At 34.7% G+C, this 27,234-nt stretch overlaps 1 protein-coding gene across 1 annotated transcript in view; it reads right to left on the bottom strand.

Moving 5' to 3' along the window:
* The window catches only part of SPR (Sex peptide receptor), a 1,638,905-nt gene that overhangs the window by 1,481,655 nt on the left and 130,016 nt on the right, over nucleotides 1–27,234 (bottom strand). Inside the window, exon 2 of the mRNA XM_069842363.1 lies at nucleotides 14,388–14,466. The gene's annotated coding sequence lies outside the window, so the exon portion shown is untranslated. The remainder of the gene's footprint in view (nucleotides 1–14,387; nucleotides 14,467–27,234) is intronic.

The following is a 27,234-nucleotide window of genomic DNA, read 5'->3' on the forward strand; positions in this document are numbered from 1 at the left end:
AGACTAACACAGAAGACTAAAATATTAGTGTGGAATACGGTAGTTCTCCTAGTAGCATTCGTAAAATATAAAGCACACTTATATACATCAAACTTTTGCCAGTTGCATAACCAACAGGCGATGTTATCTATCAATGCTATTTTAAAATGACGACATAACAATCAGATTCTCGTATAACATACAGTTTTGTGATCTAATCGTCAGCATTCGTGATTACAAATCATGAGACCCCGGGTTCGATTCTCGTCCTGAGCACGGAAATTTCTCCCTTCAAAGACCATTTCGTTCTTTCATTTGTAAAGATCTACTAATTAAGTGTATGTACAGTAGTTGCAAAAAAAACCGGACTGACTCCTGTAACTGATTTCAGAGCTTGTTCACTCCAGAGCACGATAGACTGGTAACTAAGACTTTCGTGGTTCGAATCCTGCCCGGGAAGGAAACTTTTTTTTTTTGTTCCTTATTCAAATTTATTCCCAATACTTTTCGATTGCAGCGATATTTTACTACTTAATTAAACCTATTATTCCCAGAATATGAATTTTACCAGCTTATTTTCTAATGGCTTTCGAAATGGGCTACGTCTGCAGTTGAAACTACAATTTCAATAGAGTACTCGCTATCTTGTGAATGCGGGCGTGGCATGCGCAGTGGCTCTGAAATCAGCTACAAGGGTCGGTCCGGTTTTTTTTTGCCACTACTGTACAGTACACACATTTTTTTTTTCTATAGACAGGAGCACCTCAGTTTCCAAGTAAAGTTTCTGAGAGTGCTTCCTAGGTCTGCAGTGTGGAAACTACCATACAAAAACCATCAACAAGAAGAGAATCATATGCAAATACTGTGTACCTCTAGAAGTAGAACTAAGGAAGAAATTGCTGAAGTGCTTTGTGTGGAGTGTGGCTTTATATAGCGCAGAAGCCTGGTACCGAAGTACGTATATTTCCGTGCAGAAATCCTGCATTACTATATGATGAAGGATGGGTGGAGCGGAGAAAAATTCTCTCCGGCATCGGTACTCGAACCCTGGTTTTCAACTCTACGTGCTGACGTTTTATCCACTAATCCTTCGAAGAGGTGGAAAAATTCAAATATCTTGGAGCAACAGTAACAAATATAAATGACACTCGGGAGGAAATTAAACGCAGAATAAATATGGGAAATGCGTGTTATTATTCGGTTGAGAAGCTCTTATCATCCAGTCTGCTGTCCAAAAATCTGAAAGTTAGAATTTATAAAACAGTTATATTACCGGTTCTTCTGTATGGTTGTGAAACTTGGACTCTCACTCTGAGAGAGGAACATAGGTTCAGGGTGTTTGAGAATAAGGTGCTAAGGAAAATATTTGGGGCTAAGCGGGATGAAGTTACAGGAGAATGGAGAAAGTTACACAACACAAAACTGCACGCATTGTATTCTTCACCTGACATAATTAGGAACATAAAATCGAGACGTTTGAGATGGGCAGGGCATGTAGCACGTATGGGCGAATCCAGAAATGCATATAGAGTGTTAGTTGGGAGACCGGAGGGAAAAAGACCTTTAGGGAGGCCGAGACGTAGATGGGAGGATAATATTAAAATGGATTTGAGGGAGGTGGGGTATGATGATAGAGACTGGATTAATCTTGCACAGGATAGGGACCGCTGGCGGGCTTATGTGAGGGCGGCAATGAACCTTCGGGTTCCTTAAAAGCCATTTGTAAGTAAGCCACACTGGATTCCAGTTCCGATGCCGGATTGAATCCTCTCAGTTTAAGTTCCACCTCTTACTTTCTGGACATGACGACGAAGTGAAGGGAAACAACTAGAAGCATTTGAAATGTGGATATGGAGAAGAATGGAGTGTGTGAAATGGACAGAGAGAATAAGAAATGAAGCTGTGTTGGAAAGAGTGGGTGAAGAAAGAATAATGCTGAAACTGATCAGAAATAGGAAAAAGAAATTGCGTACTGAAGGATGCACTGGAAGGAATGGTAAACGGAAGAAAATTTGGGACAGAAGAAGATATCAGATTATTAGATGACATCAAGATGTATGGATCGTATGTGGAGACTAAGAGGAAGGCGAAAACTAGGAAAGATTGGAGAATGCTGGGTTTGCAATGAAAGACCTGTTCTTGGGGAGAAAACTATGAATTAATGAATAATGAACTAGAAATGCGACTAAAAATTTTTCGAAAAGGAAAATGGTAGCTCTCAAATACTCCTGGGACCTAAGTACCGCAGCGTAATCTACACTTCACGTAAAATTTAATCAATCGCTCTAGATTTGGCAGCAATCGCCATCATATTATTCCCCGGTAACAGATACTTATCAGACATTTTAAATATGTTAGTTGATAAAACATCAGTGTAGACTATAATAGGATCCTACTGTGATAGCCATGCTTTTACTGTACACGATTAAAACGTGTCATGGGAAAGCGTTCAATTAGTTTATGAATTACATTTTCAATTAATTGATGCTTGTATCACGGTAATTTACATACCAGATTCATCGTACATCTATTTATAATCATTAGAAAACATATCTCAATTATATACAGGGTGATCATGAAAAGACGAAACAATTTTAAATGATTATTTCAAAGCTAAAGCATATGTATATGACATCAAATTCGTCGTACATATATTTATTATTATTAAACAATATATCAATTACATACAGGGTGATCATGAAAAGATGAATCAATTTTAAATTACTATTTCAAACGGTGTAAAACGGCAATAGACTAGATAATATTTCCCAATATACAATATGGCGGAATAATTAGACTATTGTAGTACAAAGTTAAAAAATTATATTACTACTGTAATTCCAATATAAATACGGATACAAGTAAATTAATACAGGGTTATACTAGACATAATGTAAAAAAAATCTAGCAGTGCAACCTTTTATAGATAGACTTAATGCTACGTAACAAGACTGAAAAACATTAAATAAGGTATTTAATACTACATACGAATGACAATACGAAATTTGATCGATATTAGAAATACAAACACATAATTTATACCATTTTGGAAATATTGTTCTACTGGAGAAAAAATAATGATCATGTCAATTTTGGAATTCCTAAAATCACCTGTCATTTATTTTAGGTAGTTGCCATGGTAAAATAACATTACATAGGATTCCTCTAATACCGGCTAGTGACACACGGAAGGGGCTGGCCTAGGGACGAGGGGGGAGGGGTTTACCTGCTTGAAACCTGAATACACAGCGAACCTTAGTAAAGTCAACTGGTGCGGGTTTGGGAATGCGCCTAGCTTGAGGGTTAGCGCAATAGATCGCGAAAAGTCGCAGTGCTGGGTCATAGTTTCTTCCTCCCGAAATTTCATTCCATTCCATAACATAAAAAATATTCTTTTTTAGATTTATTTATTTATAGTCGAGGTCATATCGCGATTATCTGTAGTTTACTGTTGAAAATTCTTGATAATGTTCTACTATGTCCATTATTGCGTGATAATTAGGGTCAAATCAGACACTAGCTTTTATTTACGCCTTTGGAGAACCACGGAAAAGTCTCGACCAAATTGGTTTTCACCGGGGATCGAACCTGGGACCTCTCAAATGGAAGCCCAGTGCATCACCACTTAGCCATCTCATTCGCTTAAAAACTTGTCTTGTATTATTGATTTTTCAGTGTTTTCAGACTGCCTGAAAGAATCATCATCATCATCAATAGCTATCAGGGTTTAGGCAATTTGACCTGTTCCATCTCAGGTGAAAAGCTGGTCTTTCCATTGCTTCTTCGGGCGTCCACGATCTCGGTATCCAAGGGGTCTGTAATTTAATAATCTCCTGGGTAGTCTATCATTTGGCATCCGTAGAACATGCTCATGCCAGTTGCTCCGATACTTGTGGATTGTCTCTGTAATGGCTGCGATATTTAGTTCTTGTCGGATGTCTTCATTATATTTATGGTCATAGAGAGTGTAGCCTGCTAGCGGTCTTAGTAATCTCATCTCAGCTGCGCCTGAAAGAATGTTTTGTATAAATCTATTTCTTCACTATTTGTAGATTTCCTCATCTCCCACCTCCATGCTGCCATATATCTCAAAACAGCACAGTTTTAATCAACGCTTTTATATTGTAATGTATATCCTATGTATTATTTTGTTGTGTAGGACAATGCTTACAGCAATTTTGCAATTATTGTTTAAGGAATTAAACTATTTCACTAACACAGCCGAATTTAACCACTGCACTCAATCGAACATAAATCAGCAAGAGATATCAGTCCTAGTTTCCACCATGAGTCAATTTAACTCAAACGTAATATATTTGCTTTCAACAACATATTAAGCGTTTCCTAGAATTTGAAGTGGCATTGAAAATGATTTTCTACGTATTTCATTCGAAATGTTTCATTCAGTTTACTAATGAAAGCCTTTTAAGCAGGTTATTCTTTGTGAAAACCAGGTTTCCATGGCAACCTTCGGGCTTTCTGTGCAATAACTTATTATGTAAATATTTCATTTCTTCTGTCAATTTTGTCGCACTTAATTCAGGCTTCTTGGAAATTCGTCTGAATTCATATTCTATCATTTTAATGTGAATATTTTGTTGACGTCACACGGCACATTTCTAACTAATCTTTCTTTTTTTCTGTCTTTACTGTCAGCGATAGTAGGTCACTGAATAAATAGAGAAGTTAAATAACTCTGTAAGTATTTGTTTTAGAAACTTGTAACTTGTCACTTTTCAATGTATTTTCACTACAAGTATATGGGCTATTACATATGAAATCGATCAGTAAAAAACCTCGCATTTTTTATACTCTAATTTTTTTCCCTATTATACAAGGTGCTGAGGGGAGTGCATTTTCAAAAATGTACTATCGAAAGTCTAACAGTTTTCGTATTATTGAACGACAAATTTAGCGTATTTTATAAAAACAAGCCACTTTGAGCACTCAGAACTCTTGGACAATTTACTGCAGAACTTTGAACGAGAGCTTAATTTGAAGCTGACATTTCGTAGGTTATGTTAAGAAGTAATCCTTATTTTTATTGTACACAGAGGGACAGATAATCTGATTTTACTTGCTTTTAGGCTTTTTGCCCATTTGTAAAAATGTAAAAAAAATGTTGAGAAAAAACCTTTCATTATTAAGAGGGATTCGGCATTGTTTGCTTGGTGGCTCGGCAATAAGTTTCGAGGGTATTAAATAGATTATTTTCACATGCCTAGACTTGAACGACGCAGTACCGCACGAACTGGCCGAGAGCTGAAGATAAGCGAGCGTTGGGCGTCATTTTACTCCTGTGTTTATGAAAACCTGTGATAAAGCTAGCACAGCCATGCGCTGCTAGACGACACATCACGTGTTTATATCTACTGACCTTGCTTCCCTCGGCTAGCTCCCGCCTCACGTCAGCTGGTTAGTTCACGCGCGTACTGTTTATTTTCTTTGTTTGATATTTTCAATACTTTCTTATCAGCGTACCACCAGTAAAAAATTATGTTTATTTGTACTTTAATGTGGAATCTAACCACGTATTTTAAAAAAAATTATTTTCGTGGCCAAAGGCGTCTTAATGAAGAAAAATCTAAATTTCTCCATTTCCATAAAAAGTAAGAAAAACTTTAGATGTCAATATAAACTTTAACTTCTCTGCATCAAAATAAACCATGATTTTGATCATTGGGTGAAAGGGTTTCGGAGCCACAACAGTTCAAAGTTGCTAATTTTATGAAAATACGATAAATTTAAATATTATTAATTTAAACACTACTAAGTTCTGATGCCTCAAACTTTGCACAAAGCATTGTATCACAGTTGTCTACGGACAGAAAAAGTTTCATTGTATTTAAAAATTGCAAGGTCAATTTTCTCTATATTTCGGTCGATTTGAGATGGAACAGCCCATATACAGACTCATTAATTTCAGAGGATTATTCTTTGAGATATTTCAAACAATAAAATTCTAATACAAATTTGCTCGTTTTTGCTTCCTTTTCGAGAAAAAAAAATGTTCTATATTAAATATTTCATAACAAGTTTTGGGAAAGCTATTGGTTTATTCAGTCAATTTAAGAGAGCAATATACTGTGACAATAAATTATTTAAAGAATCATATTTTTGTCCTTTAAATGTGCAGAAATTTGATGTGAACAAGCGTAACATTTCGTTCTGAAAAGGAATTTCCTGAACGCTTTTCCCATATTCATATCTCTATTTACGAGGTCCTCTTCTCTCGTTTACGCAGTATGGTTAGCCATAGCAGCGTTTCAAACAAAGCCACTGACTTCAACTGAATCTAACTAGCGAGTAACAATGTATATATTTGCCCAAAGGAAGTCTACAGTGGTAATCTGTATAAACAATGTACTGTTAACTTGGGGGGGGGGGGGAAGTCAAAGAGAAACAAACAAGGGTGCTACAACTTTGTAATCTTAAGTTATTGTCTAACTTTAACAGATTTGTACATATAAAACTTACAAACACAAGAATTTTTACCGAAAATTGAAATAAAAACATTATTTTTTTTACACAATTACTGTACTTATGGACGTTCCGATATCTGTAAGGAAATATAGGGTATTTCAAAAGTCAGTTCAAACATTAAACTGCTATAAATATTATAATATTTCAGATAGGGAAAAAACAAAAACATCACAGTGTTGGGCAAACAACGGGGTTTACAAAACATTGGGAAGATGTCCGCCTTTCTCTTGTTCAACATACAGCATTCTGTCTGCGACATCATGCACAGAATTTTGCAGATAATGTCTTGGAATATTGGCAACTTCTTGCGAGATGGCATCTTTCAGTTGTAGTAGGGTTGTTGGATGTGTCAGGAAAACTCGTTCTTTAAAGTAACCCCACAACCAAAAATCGGCCGGATTGAAATCTGGAGATCGCGGAGGCCAGATTGTTGGAAAGTGCCTATTGATGTCTTTGGTCGGAAAATGAACCTCAACTACACGTGTTAACTCCATTACTAATTTTAGTAGGTTATTTTACGACACTTTATCAGCATCTTAGACTACTTAGCGTCTGAATGAGATGGTGATAATACCGGTGAAATGAGTCTGGGGTCCAGCACTGAAAGGTATTCAGCATTTCCTCATATTGAGTTGAGGGAAAACCCCAGAAAAAACCTCAACCAGGTAACTTGACCCGACCGGGAATCGAACCCGGGCCACCTGGTTTCCCGGCCAGACGCGCTAACCGTTATTCCACAGGTGTGGATAATAATGGAATAAGACAGACTGTTACAGTAAACGGGGAGCGCTACTACAGGATGTTACAGAACTTCGTCATCCCTAGACTGAGGAATCAGGATATGGAAAGCATAATCTCCATTCAAGATGGCGCTCCACCCCACATCTTTATCCTTGCAAAACAATTAATTACATAGATGTTTGGCGATCGTGTCATCAGTAGGCACTTTTCAACAATGTGGCCTCCGCGATCTCCAGATTTCAATCCGGCCGACTTTGGTTGTGGGATTGCCTTAAAGAACGAGTTTTCCTGACACATCCAACAAACCTACTGCAACTGAAAGATGCCATCTCGGAAAAACTCAAATATCTTGGAGCAACAGTAACAAATATAAATGACACTAGGGAGGAAATTAAACGCAGAATAAATATGCGAAATGCTTGCTTTTGTTTAAAGCAAAAAACAAAGTTAGAATTTATAAAACAGTTATATTACCGGTTGTTCGGTATGATCGTGAAACTTGAACTCTCACTTTGAGAGAGGAACAGAGGTTAAAGGTGTTTTGAGAATAAGGTTTTTCGGAAAATATTTGGGGGCTAAGAGGGATGAAGTTACAGGAGAATGGAGAAAGTTACACAACACAGAACTACACGCATTGTATTCTTCACCTGACACAATTAGGAACATTAAATCCAGACGTTTGAGATGGGCAGGGCATATAGCACGTACGGGCGAATACAGAAATGCATATAGAGTGTTAGTTGGGAGGCCGGAGGGAAAAAGACCTTTGAGGAGGCCGAGACGTAGACGGGAGGATAATATTAAAATGGGTTTGAGGGAGGTGGGATATGATGATAGAGACTGGATTAATCTTGCTCAGGATAGGGACCAATGGCGGCCTTATGTGAGGGCGGCAATGAACCTCAGTGTTCTCTAAAAGCCTTAAGTATGAAAATAAGTGTTACTACTGCTACTACTACTACACCATCTCCCACTAATGACCAAATTATGAAGTTTTTTTTTTTTTAGTTTCCTAAACCAGAATAAATTACATCAATATCTGTGTGGGTATATTAACATGTCTTACAGGGCTGGAAATCCGGCAATTGTGAAACTCCTTCGAGATTGCAGATTGGCACGCTAGTACATCCGATCCGTTTCAAACATCCACCCACGTGCTCTCCACATTATTTGAGACCACACCCACAAAGAACACAACTCAATCTCTTGCTAAGTTTATGCCTGTCGCTCCTCTAATCTCCAAATTGCCTGAACAATTTTAATCCCATTGCAGAAGGCAAAGCTGTATGGGTGTGCGTTACATAACTTTCCTGTTTGTATGTCAGAACAGATTAGAAAACTTTGTCGTCATTACCTCTACCAAAATTTAATAGTTTCACTCCATCTTCTGCTGGCTACAAATTTATCTGATGCGGTTTATGAAAGTTCTTTTTCATAATCCTTCTATAGGAATGACTACGTACCTTGCCCTTTTTGTCCTTTGTTGTCTTAAAATTTCTCCGTCAGCTTATTGTAACATTACCAGAAATTTAATCAATCAGTAGATACAGAGGCAATTTCAAAAGTAATAAAGGATGAAGATAAATGCAAACAAGAAGAAGATCATGGTTATCGGAAGAAAAATAAAGAAGGTAAATGTTCGAATTCTAAATGAGGCAGTAGAGCAAGTGGACAGCTTCAAATACTTGGGGTGTACTATAAGCAGTAACATGAGCTGCTGCCGGGAAGTCAAAATCAATGGTAAAGGAAGCTTTTAATAGAAAAAGGAGCATCTTCTACGGATCTCTGGAAAAGAGCCAAGGATGAGACTACTGAAGTGCTTTGTGTGAAGTGTAGCAATGTATGCATTTCCTCCTTTTATTTTCATTTTCTTCTCTTTTCCTTTTTCTCACCTTTTCCTTCCGTTTTCTTTTCCTTCTCCTCTTTTCTTTCTTCTCATCTTTTTCTACTGCTTTCTTTTTTCCTTCTCTTTTTCTTCTCTTTTCCTTTTTCTTCCCTCTTCCTTCCGTTTTCATTTCCTTCTCTTTTCTTTCTTCTTATCTCTTTCTTCTATTTTCATTTCTTCTTCTCTTTTCTTTTTCTTCTCTTTTTCTTCTCCTCTCTTCCTTCTGTTTTCATTTCCTTCTCTTTTCCTTCTTCTCATCTCTTTCTTCTGTTTTCTTTTCTTCTCTTTTCTTCTCCTCTCTTCCTTCTGTTATCATTTCCTTCTCTTTTCCTTCTTCTCATCTTTTTCTTCCGTTCCTTTTCCTTTTTCTCTTCCTCTTCTTCTCCTCTCTTCCTTCTGTTTTTATTTCCTTCTATTTTCCTTCTTCTCATCTCTTTCTTCTGTTTTCTTTTTTTCTCTCTTCTTCTCCTCTCTTCCTTCTGTTATCATTTCCTTCTCTTTTCCTTCTTCTCATCTCTTTCTTCCGTTCCTTTTCCTTTTTCTCTTTCTCTTCTTCTCATCTCTTCCTTCTGTTCTTTTTCTTCTCTTTTCTTCTGTTTTATTTTCCTTCTCTCTTTTCTCTGTTTTCTTGTCTTTCTGCTTCGCTTATTTTTTCCCTTTTCCTCCGCCTACATCTCATCCTGTTTTCTTTTTTCCCCTCATTGTCCTCTTACCAATTTCCTCCTCCTCCTCTGTTCCTTCTTGTTTCTTGTCCTCTTCTTTCACTTACATTTCTTAGCTACTTCTCTTCTTCATCTTTCTTCTATTTCCACCTCTTCTATCTGTTTTCTTCCATTCCTTGTTAGCTTTTCCTAATTATTGTTACACACCTCCTTCCGTGCACATCAAGACAATATTTGTTCATTCTCACTTCCAGTTTACACCCAAACGTTACTCTCTTCGTAGCATCTTCGCTTCTCTCTATAATCTGTATGGATTGTCGGTCTCTTTCATAAATGTAAAATTCCTCCCGCCTCCAGGCACATTCAATTCAGGTCGCTGAATAATTCATTAGTCCGCGTATGGAGCACTCAGTGAGATGTGTGATGGAAAAGATTCGTAAATCGACCGATTCAGTACTGCCAGTCAAATCACTTGCTGCTAGAACTCCGTAAGAGTTCCCCATACTACTTAATGCACTGGCTGGTCAGATATGAATGCCTTAAGCACTAATATAGGCAGCAAAAACATCTACTTTCAATAATGGTTCGCTGGAGGAGAGACCATTTTTAAGGCTAAATTATATGATCATCCAAATCTAATTCGATAGAAACATATGATAATATTGATTTGCTATGTCAGTTACAGGTAGTTCGGTCTACAAGAAGGTATTATGGAAATCTAGTCTTTCAGGTGAAGCTTCCTATAAAGCAGATTTGAATAATTTCGAGGGAAAAATTGTTCCGGGGCCGGGTATCGATCCCGGAACCTCTGGTTGAGCGTACCAGCGCTCTTTCCAACTGAGCTACCCGCGAACTCCACCCGACACCGTCTCAACTTTTCCCTTTATATCCACACAACTCGCGTGGGCTGACAAAACGCCAGAGACCCACATCGAGTGCACACAAACTCTGTGTGACTTGGAATTGTGGTTTCCTGTTAACGTACACAGTGACGTATATATTATGCAAATCTAGTCTTTCAGGTGAAGCTTCCTGTAAAGCAGATTTGAATAATTTCGAGGGAAAAATTGTTCCGGGGCCGGGTATCGATCCCGGAACCTCTGGTTGAGCGTACCAGCGCTCTTTCCAACTGAGCTACCCGCGAACTCCACCCGACACCTCTCAACTTTTTCCTTTATATCCACACAATTCGCGTGGGCTAACGAAACGCCAGAGACCCACATCGAGTGCACACAAACTCTGTGTGACTTGGAATTGTGGTTTCCTGTTAACGTACACAGTGACGTATATATTATGCAAATCTAGTCTTTCAGGTGAAGCTTCCTGTAAAGCAGATTTGAATAATTTCTAGGGAAAAATTGTTCCGGGGCCGGGTATCGATCCCGGGACCTCTGGTTGAACGTACCAGCGCTCTTTCCAACTGGGCTACCCGGGAACTCCACCCGACACCTCTCAACTTTTCCCTTTATATCCACACAATTCGCGTGGGCTGACGAAACGCCAGAGACCCACATCGAGTGCACACAAATTCTGTATGACTTGGAATTGTGGTTTCCTGTTAACGTACACAGTGACGTATATATTATGCAAATCTAGTCTTTCAGGTGAAGCTTCCTGTAAAGCAGATTTGAATAATTTCTAGGGAAAAATTGTTCCGGAGCCGGGTATCGATCCCGGGACCTCTGGTTGAACGTATCAGCGCTCTTTCCAACTGAGCTACCCGCGAACTCCACCCGACACCGTCTCAACTTTTCCCTTTATATCCACACAACTCGCGTGGGCTGACGAAACGCCACAGACCCACATCGAGTGCACACAAACTCTGTGTGACTTGGAATTGTGGTTTCCTGTTAACGTACACAGTGACGTATATATTATGCAAATCTAGTCTTTCAGGTGAAGCTTCCTGTAAAGCAGATTTGAATAATTTCTAGGGAAAAATTGTTCCGGGGCCGGGTATCGATCCCGGGACCTCTGGTTGAACGTACCAGCGCTCTTTCCAACTGGGCTACCCGGGAACTCCACCCGACACCTCTCAACTTTTCCCTTTATATCCACACAATTCGCGTGGGCTGACGAAAAGCCAGAAACCCACATCGAGTGCACACAAACTCTGTGTGACTTGGAATTGTGGAAGGTATGTTTATACATTACTTAAGTCAGTTGCCCACAGTGAGATTTTTCGTTAGATTTATTGTACAATAAGTAAAATGATATTCTGATAAATATCTTATGAAATTGGTTCTTTGCTCACGGTCAAATGTTTTATATAATTTCTCTCAAAAACACTATTTCCATCTATGCAGTGAATTGGGCATTACAGTCTGTTTGTCCTGCCATGTATTAGTAATATTTTGTACTCTTTTTTTCAATTGAAATCTGTGATTATCATTCGCATAGTAAAATAAAACTTCTTTTGTTCCACCCAAAATCATAGACTTACTAAATATCCCCTACAGTCAGCCATATTTAATATTTATGTTTGAACTTCACAATCTGCACACCAGACAGCGCTGCTTTCATACAGCCGCTAGCTGATTGGTTGGTTTCATCCAATATTTGTCGAAAATAGGACCTGTTCTATTTGGAAAAAATTGTGTTCAGCGTTTAACCAAACTCGGTTCCACTCAAATTTGACCGTGAACAAAAGGAATTTGATACAATTCAATATAATTAAATTTTTTGAACAATAAATTTCACAAAAAATTTGACCGAGATAAACAGGAATTCGATACAATTCAATTTCATTAAATTTCTTGAACAATAAATTTCACGAAAAATTTGACCGTGATGAACAGGAATTTGATATAATTCAATTTAATTAAATTTCTTGAACAATAAATTTCTCGGAAAATTTGACCGTGATGAACAGGAATTTGATATAATTCAATTTCATTAAATTTCTTGAACAATAAATTTCTCGAAAAATTTGACCGTGATGAACAGGAATTTGATATAATTCAATTTAATTAAATTTCTTGAACAATAAATTTCTCGAAAAATTTGACCGTGATGAACAGGAATTTGATATAATTCAATTTCATTAAATTTCTTGAACAATAAATTTCTCGAAAAATTTGACCGTCATGAACACGAATTTGATATAATTCAATTTAATTAAATTTCTTGAACAATAAATTTCACGAAAAATTTGACCGTGATGAACAGGAATTTGATACACTTCAATTTAATTAAATTTCTTGAACAATAAATTTCTCGAAAAATTTGACCGTGATGAACAGGAATTTGATACAATTCAATGTAATTAAATTTCTTGAACAATAAATTTCACAAAAAATTTGACCGTGATGAACAGGAATTAGATACAATTCAATTTAATTAAATTTCTTGAACAATAAATTTCTCGAAAAATTTGACCGTCATGAACAGGAATTTGATATAATTCAATTTAATTAAATTTCTTGAACAATAAATTTCACGAAAAATTTGACCGTGATGAACAGGAATTTGATACACTTCAATTTAATTAAATTTCTTGAACAATAAATTTCTCGAAAAATTTGACCGTGATGAACAGGAATTTGATACAATTCAATGTAATTAAATTTCTTGAACAATAAATTTCTCGAAATATTTGACCGTGATGATCAGGAATTTGATACAATTCAATTTAATTAAATTTCTTGAACAATGAATTTCACGAAAAATTTGACGGTGATGAACTGGAATTTGATACACTTCAATTTAATTAAATTTCTTGAACAATAAATTTCACGAAAAATTTGACGGTGATGAACAGGAATTTGATACAATTCAATTTAATTAAATTTCTTGAACAATGAATTTCACGAAAAAATTTGACCGTGATTAACAGGAATTTGATACAATTAAATTAAATTAAATTTCTTGAACAATGAATTTCACGAAAAATTTGACCGTGGTGAACAGGAATTTGATAAAATTCAATTTAATTAAATTTCTTGAACAATAAATTACACGAAAAATTTCACCGTGATCAACAGGAATTTAATAGCCTATATGAAGATACAACACGGTTAAACATTAAGATATTGTAGATTCAAAATAAAATAGTAAGATTAACTAATAACGAATTGTAGATTCATCGTGTAAGATGCAGTTGAAATGAATTATTTAGTTATCTCTACATAAAAACTGATATCCTGAAAACGCATACTACATTTTATAAAGTACAAAGTGCCTTCCGATTTTAAACATTTCTAGACGGAAAACAGTAATTTTACAAATTATGGGTTTATAGAGTAAAATACAAGTTATATTACATCAATTTTAGGGCAGTTTCAATAATGGTGGATTTTTAATACTTGTTGAAATTACAGAAAATTATCTTTCCTATCGTTGAAATGCAAGAACAAATAAGATTTTTTACGAGGCGAAAGAATTTGCACTAATCTGTTGAATTTTTCATAGAAAAAATGTTCTCTTTCAACAATTGATAAAAATAAGTTAAAAATTGGCAACGCCGAAAACTATTTTCATTAATTCACTTTTTTCTTGGGTAAACGTACATTTTTTTTAAGTCGAGTTCCTAATATTTTTCTTCAGAAAGGGTGAAATTCGCTTGACAAATATAACTAATTAGTGTGCAGTCCCCTCTGACATCTATTTCTACAATTTGTAGCCACGTATGTACTCACCACTGCCATTCACTGTGTTGCTGCTGCTCTCTGGCGGCTTTCCAACGAATTACAACTTCCTCATATTCGGCACCGGTTCCTGTACATAAACAAAAGAAAGTCTCAACACGAGTTTCTTGGCTTACGATAGTTGCCATGGCGATGCTGAAGCAGGACTTTGTAATAACTAACACAACCCATTCACACATTTTACACTTGCTTGGCTCTACAGAATGTATAATGTTCACTTCCTGTATAATAACTTGTTTTAAAGCCCTAACGAAATCAACGCCTTATATATAACACGACTCCGTTACTTCAGATATTCTTGCTGTGGCATAAAGAAGAGAAATTTCGACTGGAGGAAAACAAGATGAAAAGATTCTTATACCAAAAGGAGATGAAATTCTTTCGAGAAGCATTTCGTCATATTTTGCTGGACCATTAAACAAATAATGATGGTACAGGGGGAATACAGGTCAGGCAAAGTTTGAACAACTTATAAACATGAAAAAAACTTTCACAAACGAGTGAGGCAAACTTGCAGGAACCTTTACAATACGTGTTTTAAAAATACACTATGGGCCAAAAAAAACCGACACAAAATCTAAATGGTTATATTCCAGTAGCTAATGATTTCACTTCAAAGTTTATTTCATAGACAAATTTCACAGTCCTTGTAGACCGGGAAAGTACTGTAGGCCTAATATTTAATTTTTCACCATTTATTAAGCATTATTTTTTTATTTTATGCTCGACCATGCCGAAATGTAGTAATTATACACCTGGTAGCAGTCCTTTAATGCATGTCATTAAAGTACACCGACTCATTAAAGTACAGGTGTTCAGCCAATGACAAAGTCAGCTTTGTACCGTTATAAAACCGCAAGTATCGATTATTCTCGGATATACAATCGAAAGAGAATTAGCGAAAAGTCACGGAGGCTGGAAATCCAATACTGTCGCAGAAGGTTATGTTCTGTTACTATAATAATTAGCGTTAATTGTAAATAATATTCAAATAAATTCAATTTGTCATCTCGTTTTTCAATGTCGAATTCAATAATCAAGGTTATATCAAGTTTAACGGGATTACATCAAGGTCAATGACATTATTGTTCTTCGGAAAAAAATCAATACTTTCGCGTCTGCGCACATCCCACAATTCACGACCTAGAACAAGGTCACTTCCGATCTTGTCAGATACAAATAAAATGTATACATCTGAATAATTTCAAGTTAGAAATATGGTCGAGCATAAAAAGTCGTATGAAACTCGCCTATAATGGTAATTAAGAAGCTCGTATGAAAATTATGAAACTCGCTTGCGCTCGTTTCATAAACATCCATACTCGCTTCTTAATTACTATCATTATAGGTTCGTTGCATAATGTACTATTTTGTAAGAAAGTGCAAAATCGATCGTTTATGCCGAACTAAGCATTATGGTCTTACGAGTTCAGCAGGCCAAGCCGTTTGTTGTGCTATCGTCATTTGTTTTCTTCCGTTTTGAGTTCTCATTTTGTGAATAATGGGTCGCTTAACGAACGAGGACAAGATTTTCATTAAACATTTGCACCTATATGATAATTCATCTGCCCGTCAAATTGCAAGGAACTACGCTCAACGAGAATGATGTGTTTCAAGTGTACAACGATTGATTAGCAAGATACGGACATGATATCCCTCCTGAGAGATTATTGCGTGAAAGATCGCATTTCTCAGATTCTCTGATGGTTTCCGCTGGAGTTTCAAACGAGATCTTAATCCTATGGACTATTTTTTACGGAGTCAACTACAAAAAACAGTTTACTACAAAACAAGAATTCGTAATATTGAACATTTAAGACAACGCCTTCTTGAATGTTGGGACCGGCTTGATCAAAGACAATGGAGAAGACGCCTACAAATGGTTGTGCGGGCAAATGGCGGTCACATAGAGCATCATTTTTAATTTTGATTATTTGAAAGAACATTAATTATTATTAATTTTACCAACATTCAGTTTCTGCATTTTGAAGTAATAAATTGTCTTCAAAAATCACATTTTTCGCATCATTGTGTATTGATCTCCATAAGATTTTAATTGAGTTCAAAAAAAAGTAATAAAAGGTCCTGCTCATCTTTAAAGTCTACTCTTTCCAACAGTGTATTCATTATAAATTAATGTTATGTATTTCCGAAAACAGAGTATTTCTAATATTGTGCCTTTTTTTGGCCCACTGTGTATGCTTGAGTTTTTAAGTTCAAGTATTTTTAAAAATAAAATAATTCCTGGTTATGATTATAGTCAAACAATGTAATTTCACTTTTACTTTACCATGTAACGACGCATACAGAGAAATGCCGTATAAAAATAATAATGATATAATTCAACATTTTGACCATAAATCGGTTTCAGCTGAAGGTCAAAATAATCTCTTTAAACCACAATGAAGAAATAAATTAATCAGTGGGCCTTGTTTAGAAATTAGCAGGCTTTGACAATTTGTAAAACAAAAGAACATCATTTACGGTTGCTAAGCCAAAGCCTGATGTTCTCTTGTTTCAGAAATTGTCAAAGCTTGCTAACTTATAATCATGGCCCACTGTTTTAAGTTATTTTTTCATTGTTTTTATACATTGGTTTCTTATGGCAATGTTAAATCCCTTGTCCTATACCGAGAAATACACACGGCATATGAAACATTCATACAACATATTATACGTTACTGAACAAGCAGAATATGGATCAGTTGTTATTAGTGCAGTGTTGAGTTCATCTTTGAAAATAATATTAATACAGACAGCTCCTTAAAATCTTTTTCTATCCAGAAAGAGAAATGTATAATATTAATTCTAAGCAATGTCATTAATTTCAGGGGGTTATTCTAAGATATATTTAAAACAAAAAGTTTAATACAGTTTTGCTTATATTTGCTTCTTTTTCGAGATAAAAATTGTTTTATATGAAATATTTCATAACGTATTTTTATAACGTCATTGATTTAATTCCCAATATGCTCAGTCAATTTAAGAGAGCAATGTATTATGATGACTATTACACTTTTACTACGTCATACTACTTTTGACCAATAAAACGGTACGAAAGGACGTCTTTCAACCAATCATGGCTGCTTATCGCACAATGTTATCGCGTCCCTAGCATTTGTTTAATTTTATCGCGTCCCTATCATTTGTTTATTTTTATCACTACCCTAGCATTTGTTTCTTTGTTTGCCAACATTTCAAATGCACTGGTCTGGACGTCAAAAAACAGAAAATTACAAACCACTCCAGTCGATGCACAGCACTTTCAAATATGACTCGCATTGGCATTCAAGAACAAGAATTAATAAAGATCACTGGTCATATATGAAGAGCACCATTCGGAAATCCTGAATAAGTTGAGGGATACACCATGTACATCAACGAGTTCACTTCTTTTACGCACACGTCTAATATAACATCAACTGAACCACCAACCACTAAAACATTCAAATTTGAAAATTGTACTTTCAATTATTGTTTCTTTTAAAATTATTCATGTTTATTTTTTATTTCATCATTGTTAATTAAAACTTTTCTTGTTTATTCCATCATCCCTTATTAAAACTTTTCTAACACTCGTTTATAGTATTTAGGTTATGTTTGTTATAGCTTCTGCTATATGATATTCTGGATAGTCACGTATCAGAGATTGTTTAATACTAAGATTTATTGAAAATCATCTGTCAAGTGACGATGATTACTGGGATCCGGATAATTGAAGTGGAATGCAAATGTTTTTATAAAAATGAATTGAATCAACAAAGCCTTCTTGACTAGTAACCGTCCACAGAGTTCAATGAAGATTCCATAGTTGGCACACCTGATAACATCACATAATTATAACACACCACTGCCATCTAGCATGCATCTAGCGTAATATTTGTAATGTTGAGATGGTACGATAATACATTAATTGAAGACAGTTGTATTTTCGTAAGTCAATTAATATTTTATTGTATTTGAGTACTTTGTTACTGCTAATCTTTATATACTTTCTTCTAATCGTGTAATAGTCAATTAAATCCAACTCGAGTTTTGGTTTTCCACTCGCTGATTTATCGATAAAATCAAAACCTCTAGTGAGATTACTGTTGATAAATGATTGAAATAATTTTAGTTTTGCCCTTTAAATGTGCACAAATTTGACCCGAACAAATGTAACTTTGTAAAATTCGTTTGCAGAACGGAAAGTTACAGCTATTCAACTTCTCTCAAAATTCAGTATTTCTTCTGAACTGTCTGTTGTTAACTGATACACAGTTTTCCTCATCCAAAAGTCAGTCCTATGCAGTGGTTACAGATAGGGGAAAGGATTACAGTCAAGAAGTTCTGACTGCAGTGATATGACATCTGTCGCAGTATCGTGGAAGTCATAGAAACAAAAATATTCCCTATGCAACGACGTCCCTTATCTGCTGAAGTAAATCCACTGCAAGGAACTGAATGCAAAATGTTTTCCTGTAGCAGCTTAGCAATGTAAATCTGTATAGAAGACATACAAACAAAAGACTCGCACACTAACCGTCTTCAGACGGCTTAGACAACCATGACAACGGAGAAATCGAGTGGGATGGCTTTGGCAAAGCGCATATTCACGAATCGATAAATCCAGGGATCAGGTCTGGACATCAGTAAAATTCTGCTGCATTAATGATGTGTAACTAGGTTCGAAACTCATCTGCAACATAGAAAATTATATATGACGCTCTGCATTGTTCCAAAGCGGAATTCCTGTCATGTTAGTTTAAGTACGTATATGAGTTAGAAATTTTGTTTTAGGATATTAAGAACAGAAATGTAGTCAGCGATACAAAATGTATTTCAAAGAAGTGAATATTTGCATTTAAGCTTCTTTGGTTTCTTATTTATTGTCTTTAAACATTCTATAGTTACCGTCAAATCTGAAGCCGGTTTTCTGCGCATTAAATTGCATCGTTCTTTCATCCAGCATCTTTAACAAGACACGGGAACTTTAGCCAAGAGGTAAACTCAACTCAAATTCATGTGCATTCATTGTTTTCTATCGTAGTTTTAAATAGATTAGAGTAACCGTGAGAGAAGAAATTTGCCGAAGCAAGGACGTTTCTCCGCATATATGACAAAAAAAAGCACCGATAAACTGAGAAATAAACAAATATATAAATGAAAGAATAAACGAAAAGGTGAATGAAATATTGACTAGAAAAAGAAATGAATGTGAGAGATATGAAAGAATACAATGAATTGACACGTGGACTGTATTGAATGAACGCAACGTGGGATGATTGCAATGAATGGACACGTGGAATGTATTGAATGAACGCAACGTGGGATGATTGCAATGAATGGACACGTGGAATGTATTGAATGAACGCAACGTGGGATGATTGCAATGAATGAACACGTGGAATGTATTGAATGAATGGACATGTGGAATGAATTAAATGAATTGACAAGTAGAATTTATTGAATGAATGGACACGTAGAATTTCTTGAATGAATGGACTCGTGGAATTTATTGAATGAATGGACACCTGGAATTTATTGAATGAATGGACACATTGAATTTATTGAATGAATGTACAAGTGGAATTTATTGAATGAATGGACACGTGTAATTTATTGAATGAATGGACACGTAGAATTTCTTGCATGAATGGACACGTAGAATTCATTGAATGAATGGACACGTAAAATTAATTGCATGAATGGACACGTGAAATTTATTGAATGAATGGACACGTAGAATTTCTTCCATGAATGGACACGTGAAATTTATTGCATGAATGGACACGTGAAATTTATTGAATGAATGGACACGTGTAATTTATTGAATGAATGGACACGTAGAATTTCTTGCATGAATGGACACGTAGAATTCATTGAATGAATGGACACGTAAAATTAATTGCATGAATGGACACGTGAAATTTATTGAATGAATGGACACGTAGAATTTCTTCCATGAATGGACACGTGAAATTTATTGCATGAATGGACACGTGAAATTTATTGAATGAATGGACACATAGAATTTATTGAATGAATGGACACGTGGAATTTATTGCATGAATGGACACGTAGAATTTGTTGAATGAATGGACACGTGAAATTTATTGCATGAATGGACACGTAAAATTTATTGAATGAATGGACAAGTAGAATTTATTGAATGAATGGACACGTGGAATTTATTGCATGAATGGACACGTAGAATTTATTGAATGAATGGACACGTGAAATTTATTGCATGAATGGACACGTGAAATTTATTGAATGAATGGACACGTTGAATTTATTGAATGAATGGACACGTGAAATTTATTGCATGAATGGACACGTGAAATTTATTGAATGAATGGACACGTGGAATTTATTGAATGAATGGGCACGTAGAATTTATTGAATGAATGGACACGTGAAATTTATTGTATGAATGGACACATAGAATTTATTGAATGAATGGACACGTGGAATTTATTGCATGAATGGACACGTAGAATTTATTGAATGAATGGACACATGAAATTTATTGCGTGAATGGACACGTGGAATTTATTGAATGGACAAGTGGAATTTATTGAATGAATGGACACGTGGAATTTATTGAATGAATGGACACGTAGAATTTATTGAATTAATGGACACGTGGGATGAATGCAATGAATGGACACGTTAGATGAATGCAATGGATGGACACGTGGAATGTGGTGAATGATTGAACACGTGGAATAAAGTAAATGAATTGACACGTGGAATTTATTGAACGAATGTACAAGTGGAATTTATTGAATGAATGGACACGTGAAATAAATGTTTACTTAAATGTATTAAGATATAATGAAATGGGATGGATGAATAAATAAATAATAAATAGGTGGTAGATATATAAATAAATAATTCGATAGATAGATAAATAAATAGATAAATATATGAGTGAAGAGTTAAATAGGTAGATAAATAGATACATAAATAGATAAATAACTAAGCAGATAAATAGATGAGTAGATAAATGGATAGATAAAAAGATAAATAAATAAGCAAATCAATAAATACATAAGTACATATATAAGTAACTGAATAAATAATTACGTAAGTAAATAAACAAAGAAATAAGTAAATGAATAAATAAATAATTGAACAAATAAATAGGTAAATAAATAAACACGTAGCTAGAAAGATTAGTAGATAAATGTATAGTTAGATAAGTAAATACATAAATAAATGAAGAAATAAGTAACTAAGTACGTAAGAAAATATATAAATAAGCAAATAAATAAGTATATGAATAAATAAATAAGTACATAAGTAAATAAATGCATAAGTGAATGAATAAAAGTTAAAAAAAATTATTAAGTACATAAGTAAATAAATAACTAATGAATAAATAAGTAAATTAATAAGTGAATAAATAAGTAAATAAATAAATAAGTACAAAATTAAATAAATACATAAGTAAACAAATAAAGTAAGTGTTTTGCCGCCCTTTCATAAAACCTATCACAGTGACATCATAATCAAGGAGATTGGCTTGTTGGTTGCTAAGCGACGAGATAAACACAGGTATGCGTATAAATGCTTACCTCAGGTTTCTAATAACTATAATGAAAACATAGACACGCCGTAACGTAGCAGTGGCGGATTAAGCAATAAGTCGCATCAGATATCGCAGTGGGTTCCGAGATTACGCTGATTGGCTTTGTGACCGTCTACGAATTTAACGGGACACACATTGAAGCAAATTCACCCCTGTATTTGTAACGTAATGAGGCTGGAACAGCCTTTCTTTAATCATGTTAGTAATTGCCTGTGTACAGTGATTTTTATTAAGTATTGGATTTTATTCACACTTAAAAATATGTAGATTTATGTGGAAATATTGTACATGTGGCCAGGTCAATATTAGGGCCTGAGCATGAGATTGTAGCTAAATTGATTCGAATGGAAAATAAAATAATAATAATAATAATAATAATAATAATAATAATAATAATAATAATAATAATAATAATAATAAAATTGATTCAATATTGATGGAAGTTTCTGAAAACGAAAGCAAATCGCAAAGATGAGTGAAGAGCACATCTCCTTCTGTTGACTCTGGTATCTATGGCAACAGGAAAAGTTGAGGAACGCGTGGCGTGTACTCTTTTTAATTTCCGGCACGTCAGATGTCGCAATGTTAGAGATTGTATAAATCGTGACCAGCAGCGCATTCTGTAGTACGAATACTCAATTACTTCATGTTTTCCTTGTCGGATTGCATCCCTATGCAGACAGAAACAGTGAGAGTACGGCGAGTGACGCATCTGTAATAATGTTACAGGGTGTTGTAAAATAAACGAAGAGATATAGTGGGCTTTCGTGCAATTTCTGAAATTGGAACATTACGTCTTGTAGTATTTCCTTTTGGTTTATTTATATTTTTTATTCGAGTATAGACTTTTAAAGGAATCCTTAAATCCCGTGCCAATATTTTTCACCCCTCGTTTTTGACATGATCCAAAAAGCCATGAATATCGCTGTCATTTTCATACCGCTGTGTCATTCATTGTACGAGAATACAGCTGCTATAAGGTGTTGTTTATCAAATAGAAATGTACACGTATGAATGATATTTGTAGTAAATTACGTAAAACATTATGTTACTTTGTTGTTCTAAGAAATATTTTGTCAATTAACTGTTTACGTATAATTTATTTAGCATTATTTCAATCTATATTTATGTATGGTATTATAGATTTTTTTCAGGTTTTTTTTTCAGGTTTTCACGGTGATTATGATTTATTTATTTTATTTATTTTATTTAAATTTAAATATACAGAATAAAGAATATAATTACAAAACAAACAAGAGAAATAGAAATAAAATAATACAAGCAATATAAAAAGAAGATACAGTAGTATTAACAAAATTTGAGACCGAATGAGCAGCGCTCGTGCTCGGACGCAGTTCAGATATAATATTAAAATAAAAAATAATAATAATAAAAATAAATAAGTAAAATAAAATAGGAACTAAAATATAATTACAGCGGCAATGGAATTATATAATATAATATTAACACTAGAGAAGAATAATATCGCACGTGAAAAGTAGGACTAATATATATTTCAAAATTATAGAATACAAATATAATATAGGTTGATTAATTCATACACATAGGCTATAAATTTATTTAATCAAATTGAAGATATTAACACGTTTCTAATTTTCTTGTTATATGTTAGTGCGTTACATGTTAGAAGTTCTGGGTGTAATTTAGTTAAAGCATTGTGGATTGGGTTGGAGCTTATAAATCCAACCTTTATCCGTTAATTTTACTACAGAAAAAAGTATTAAAAATTTGTTTAAAAAAGCAGAAAGATTATCCAACTGAATTGTTGTTGAAACATTTCAAAGATTTCAATATTAAACAAATCTATTATTTCATTTTATTAAAATATTTTCATAGAAATTTTAATAACTTTGAAAGGTATATACATAAATATAGAACTAAAAATATTAATTCTCTCCGTTTGTCTGAACCAAAATGTAAAACCAATGAAGCTTTTTATGAGCATGAGTCAAGGTCCCAGATTATTAAACATTTTTTATTCCAATATTATTTTAACCACGAATCCTCTCCAAATTAATTTAAAAAAAAATAAAAAAATTGTATTGGATTTATAGTTTGGGTTTAAACATATTAAACACTTTTCAATCTGTATTCACTCTCAATTTTAATTTTATTTTTGTCTGTATTGGAATCCCCTCCTGAGCACGAGTCTTACTCATTCAGGAGTGGGCTAGTTTATCTTTCATTGTATTTATTAACTTGTATTCATTTCAAACTTACTAGCAATAAAAGAAATAAATAAAATAAATAAAAAATATACTTATCATGTAAAACTTAAGCATTACACTCAATTAAAAGTGTTCACTATTCATTCGACCCTAAATTTGGATCATCTTAAAAACGAAACAGTCTTTCATATTCGGCGTTGCTTAGTTACGGGGTGTTATAGCTTGATATAAGAGTTTCAATGAGAGAGAATTATTTTCCACGTATTTTTTCAACCAGAGCACCGTATTTTATTATATTTTTTGTGAATAATTTATAGATTTGCAATGCACCACATATTTACACTTTAAAATTAAAGAATTGTCTTATTATTGCCGGTTATTTACACACCAACGCTAATTAAAACATCGATTTACCATGTCAGCAATAATTCATGGTTTAATTAAACATTACGCGTTTATTGACTGCTTTAATGTTATGGACTTCTGTGTAAAAAATAACACAATCGGCTATCAACCATTCTAAAGTGGAACTTTCCTACGTACACACGGGAAAAAATGTAAAGAAATTTACAGCGTTGCGCCTTATCGGAGTTGCACTAAGCCACTCGCAATGCATTCGTTAGTTAAAGAACTTAATGTGTTCATTCATAGCCCAGTTACGCTTCTACTACAACATTGATCAAATGGAATGCGCAGCCTATATTTACTATGTCAGTGAATCCATCCCCATTTTTCATTTTTTAAGAGATTATGTTCTTTTTCTAGTAGGTTATTTAACGACGCTTTATCAACATCTTAGGTCATTTAGCGTCTGAAATGAGATGAACGTGATAATGCCGGTGAAATGAGTCCGGGATCCAGCACCGAAAGTTAACCAGTATTTGCTTATATTGTGTTGAGGGAAAACCCCGGAAAAAACCTCAAACAGGTAACTTGCCCCGACCGGGAATCGAACCCGGGCCACCTGGTTTCGCGGCCAGACGCGCCAACTATTACTCCACAGGTGTGGACTATTATGTTCTGGGGAAAATATGGGAATTTTACTTTAAACTTAAGTAAGGAGATAGTTTTTGAAGTAAATTCCGAAAAAAACAAAGTATATGATTATGTCTCCTGACCAGAATATTGTACGAAATGACATATAAAAATTGGAAATTTATCCTTTGAAGAGGTGGAAAAATTCAAATATCTTGGAGCAACAGTAACATAAATGACACTCGAGAGGAAATGAAACGCAGAATAAATATGGGAAATGCCTGTTATTATTCGGTTGAGAAGCTTTTGTCATCCAGTTTGCTCTCACAACAGCTGAAAGTCAGAATTTATAAAACAGTTATATTACCGGTTGTTCTGTATGATTGTGAAACTTGGACTCTCACTTTGAGAGAGGAACAGAGGTTAAGGGTGTTTAAGAATAAGGTGCTTAGGAAAATATTTGGGGCTAAGAGGGATGAAGTTACAGGAGAATGGAGAAAGTTACACAATACAGAACTGCACGCATTGTATTCTTCACCTGACATAATTAGGAACATTAAATCCAGACGTTTGAGATGGGCAGGGCATGTAGCACGTATGGGTGAATCCAGAAATGCATAGAGTGTTAGCTGGAACACCTGAGGAAAAAAAGACTTCTGGGGAGGCCGAGACGTAGATGGGAGGATAATATTAAAATGGTTTGAGAGAGGTGGGTTATGGTTGTAGGGACTGGGTTAATTTTGCTCAAGATAGGGACCGATGGCGGGCTTATGTGAGGGCGGCAATGAAGCTCCGGGTTCTCTAGAAGCCATTTAAATAAGTAAGAGTTTATGTTCATTGTAGCATTTCCTGAAAAGCCTATCCACTATGAATGACGCCAGAGTAAACATTTAATGTAAAAAGTTGCAATTCTTCTCTGTTGTAGCTCGAACATGACGTTTCATATCGAAATTATAAAATTAGAGCAAAGAGTATTAACCAAGGATACTTTATATGGCACTGGATTTCTAGTTGAAAACTCCTCTACCAGATGACTATGACGCATTTCGCAACACAGGGTGTTCCGCATGATTCTATGCAAAAAATTAAAAATTAATTACAGTTAAAACTGAAGAAAATTATTGTCATATAGGAAGTACGATCTGGTGATCCTCAACATAGAGACAGATTATGTAAGTGGAATCTAAATATTGTGTCTGGTTCAGGTGCATGTCACAATGATTTCTATATCTTTGCTGCAGCGAATTATGCTTAGTTTCATCAACCAGGTGCCAAAACGCCAGGAATAAAAACATTGCTAATTTCAGCATCTATTTCCTTAGCTGGGGTAATTACAAACACCTTAAAATCTCTGTAATAATACTATATTTGTCACGAAATCGTTTGCTGGTGAGTTGCATTAACTAGGTAGAGTAGAAAGCTTGCGTTGCTAGGAAGTATTGGATTTCCCGCCGTGTGGAGGTCGATAGTAGATTGGATCATCCAGTATATTAACATTTATAGAGCTTTAAAGGAGAGGTGACAATGAAATTTGAATTTTTTTCCCTAATTAATGCAAAATTTTGATTTTTTATGTGTAGAAATATCATCAATGCACCAACTTAAACATAAGATTGTTCTTGCTTAGTCAACTGCCCAAAGACAGGTTGTAACCTCATAAGCGACGCCAATAAGGCATCACTTATGATGCAACTAAGCCAGGAGGTAGATGAATAGTGTGGCCAGTTCCCCCCCTACATTACATATATCGCTGAGTAGTAACATAGTCCACTAGTTTTTGAAAAAAAAAATTTGGGACTCAAATTTTGAAAAAAACAATTGCAATACAGTAATTCACTAAAATAGATATATCTCAGCCATTTTTAAAGACAAACTCAAAATTTCTATCACATTTTACTTGTAAAAGCACGTTCTTTAAAATGTCTGAAGCACAATTTTGGTTGTGGTTTTCAAAATTTTAAGGTATGCAATTACATTTTAAGAATGAATTTCAGCGGTAGTACTTTTACAGAAATACGGAGGAATATTTTTGAAATGCAAAAAAAAAATAGGAAATTTCCATTGCTAAGAAACGTTTCCTAGTAGCCTAAAGAATATA

The sequence above is a fragment of the Periplaneta americana genome, chromosome 12 (assembly GCF_040183065.1).
Source record: "Periplaneta americana isolate PAMFEO1 chromosome 12, P.americana_PAMFEO1_priV1, whole genome shotgun sequence".
NCBI lineage: Eukaryota > Metazoa > Arthropoda > Insecta > Blattodea > Blattidae > Periplaneta > Periplaneta americana.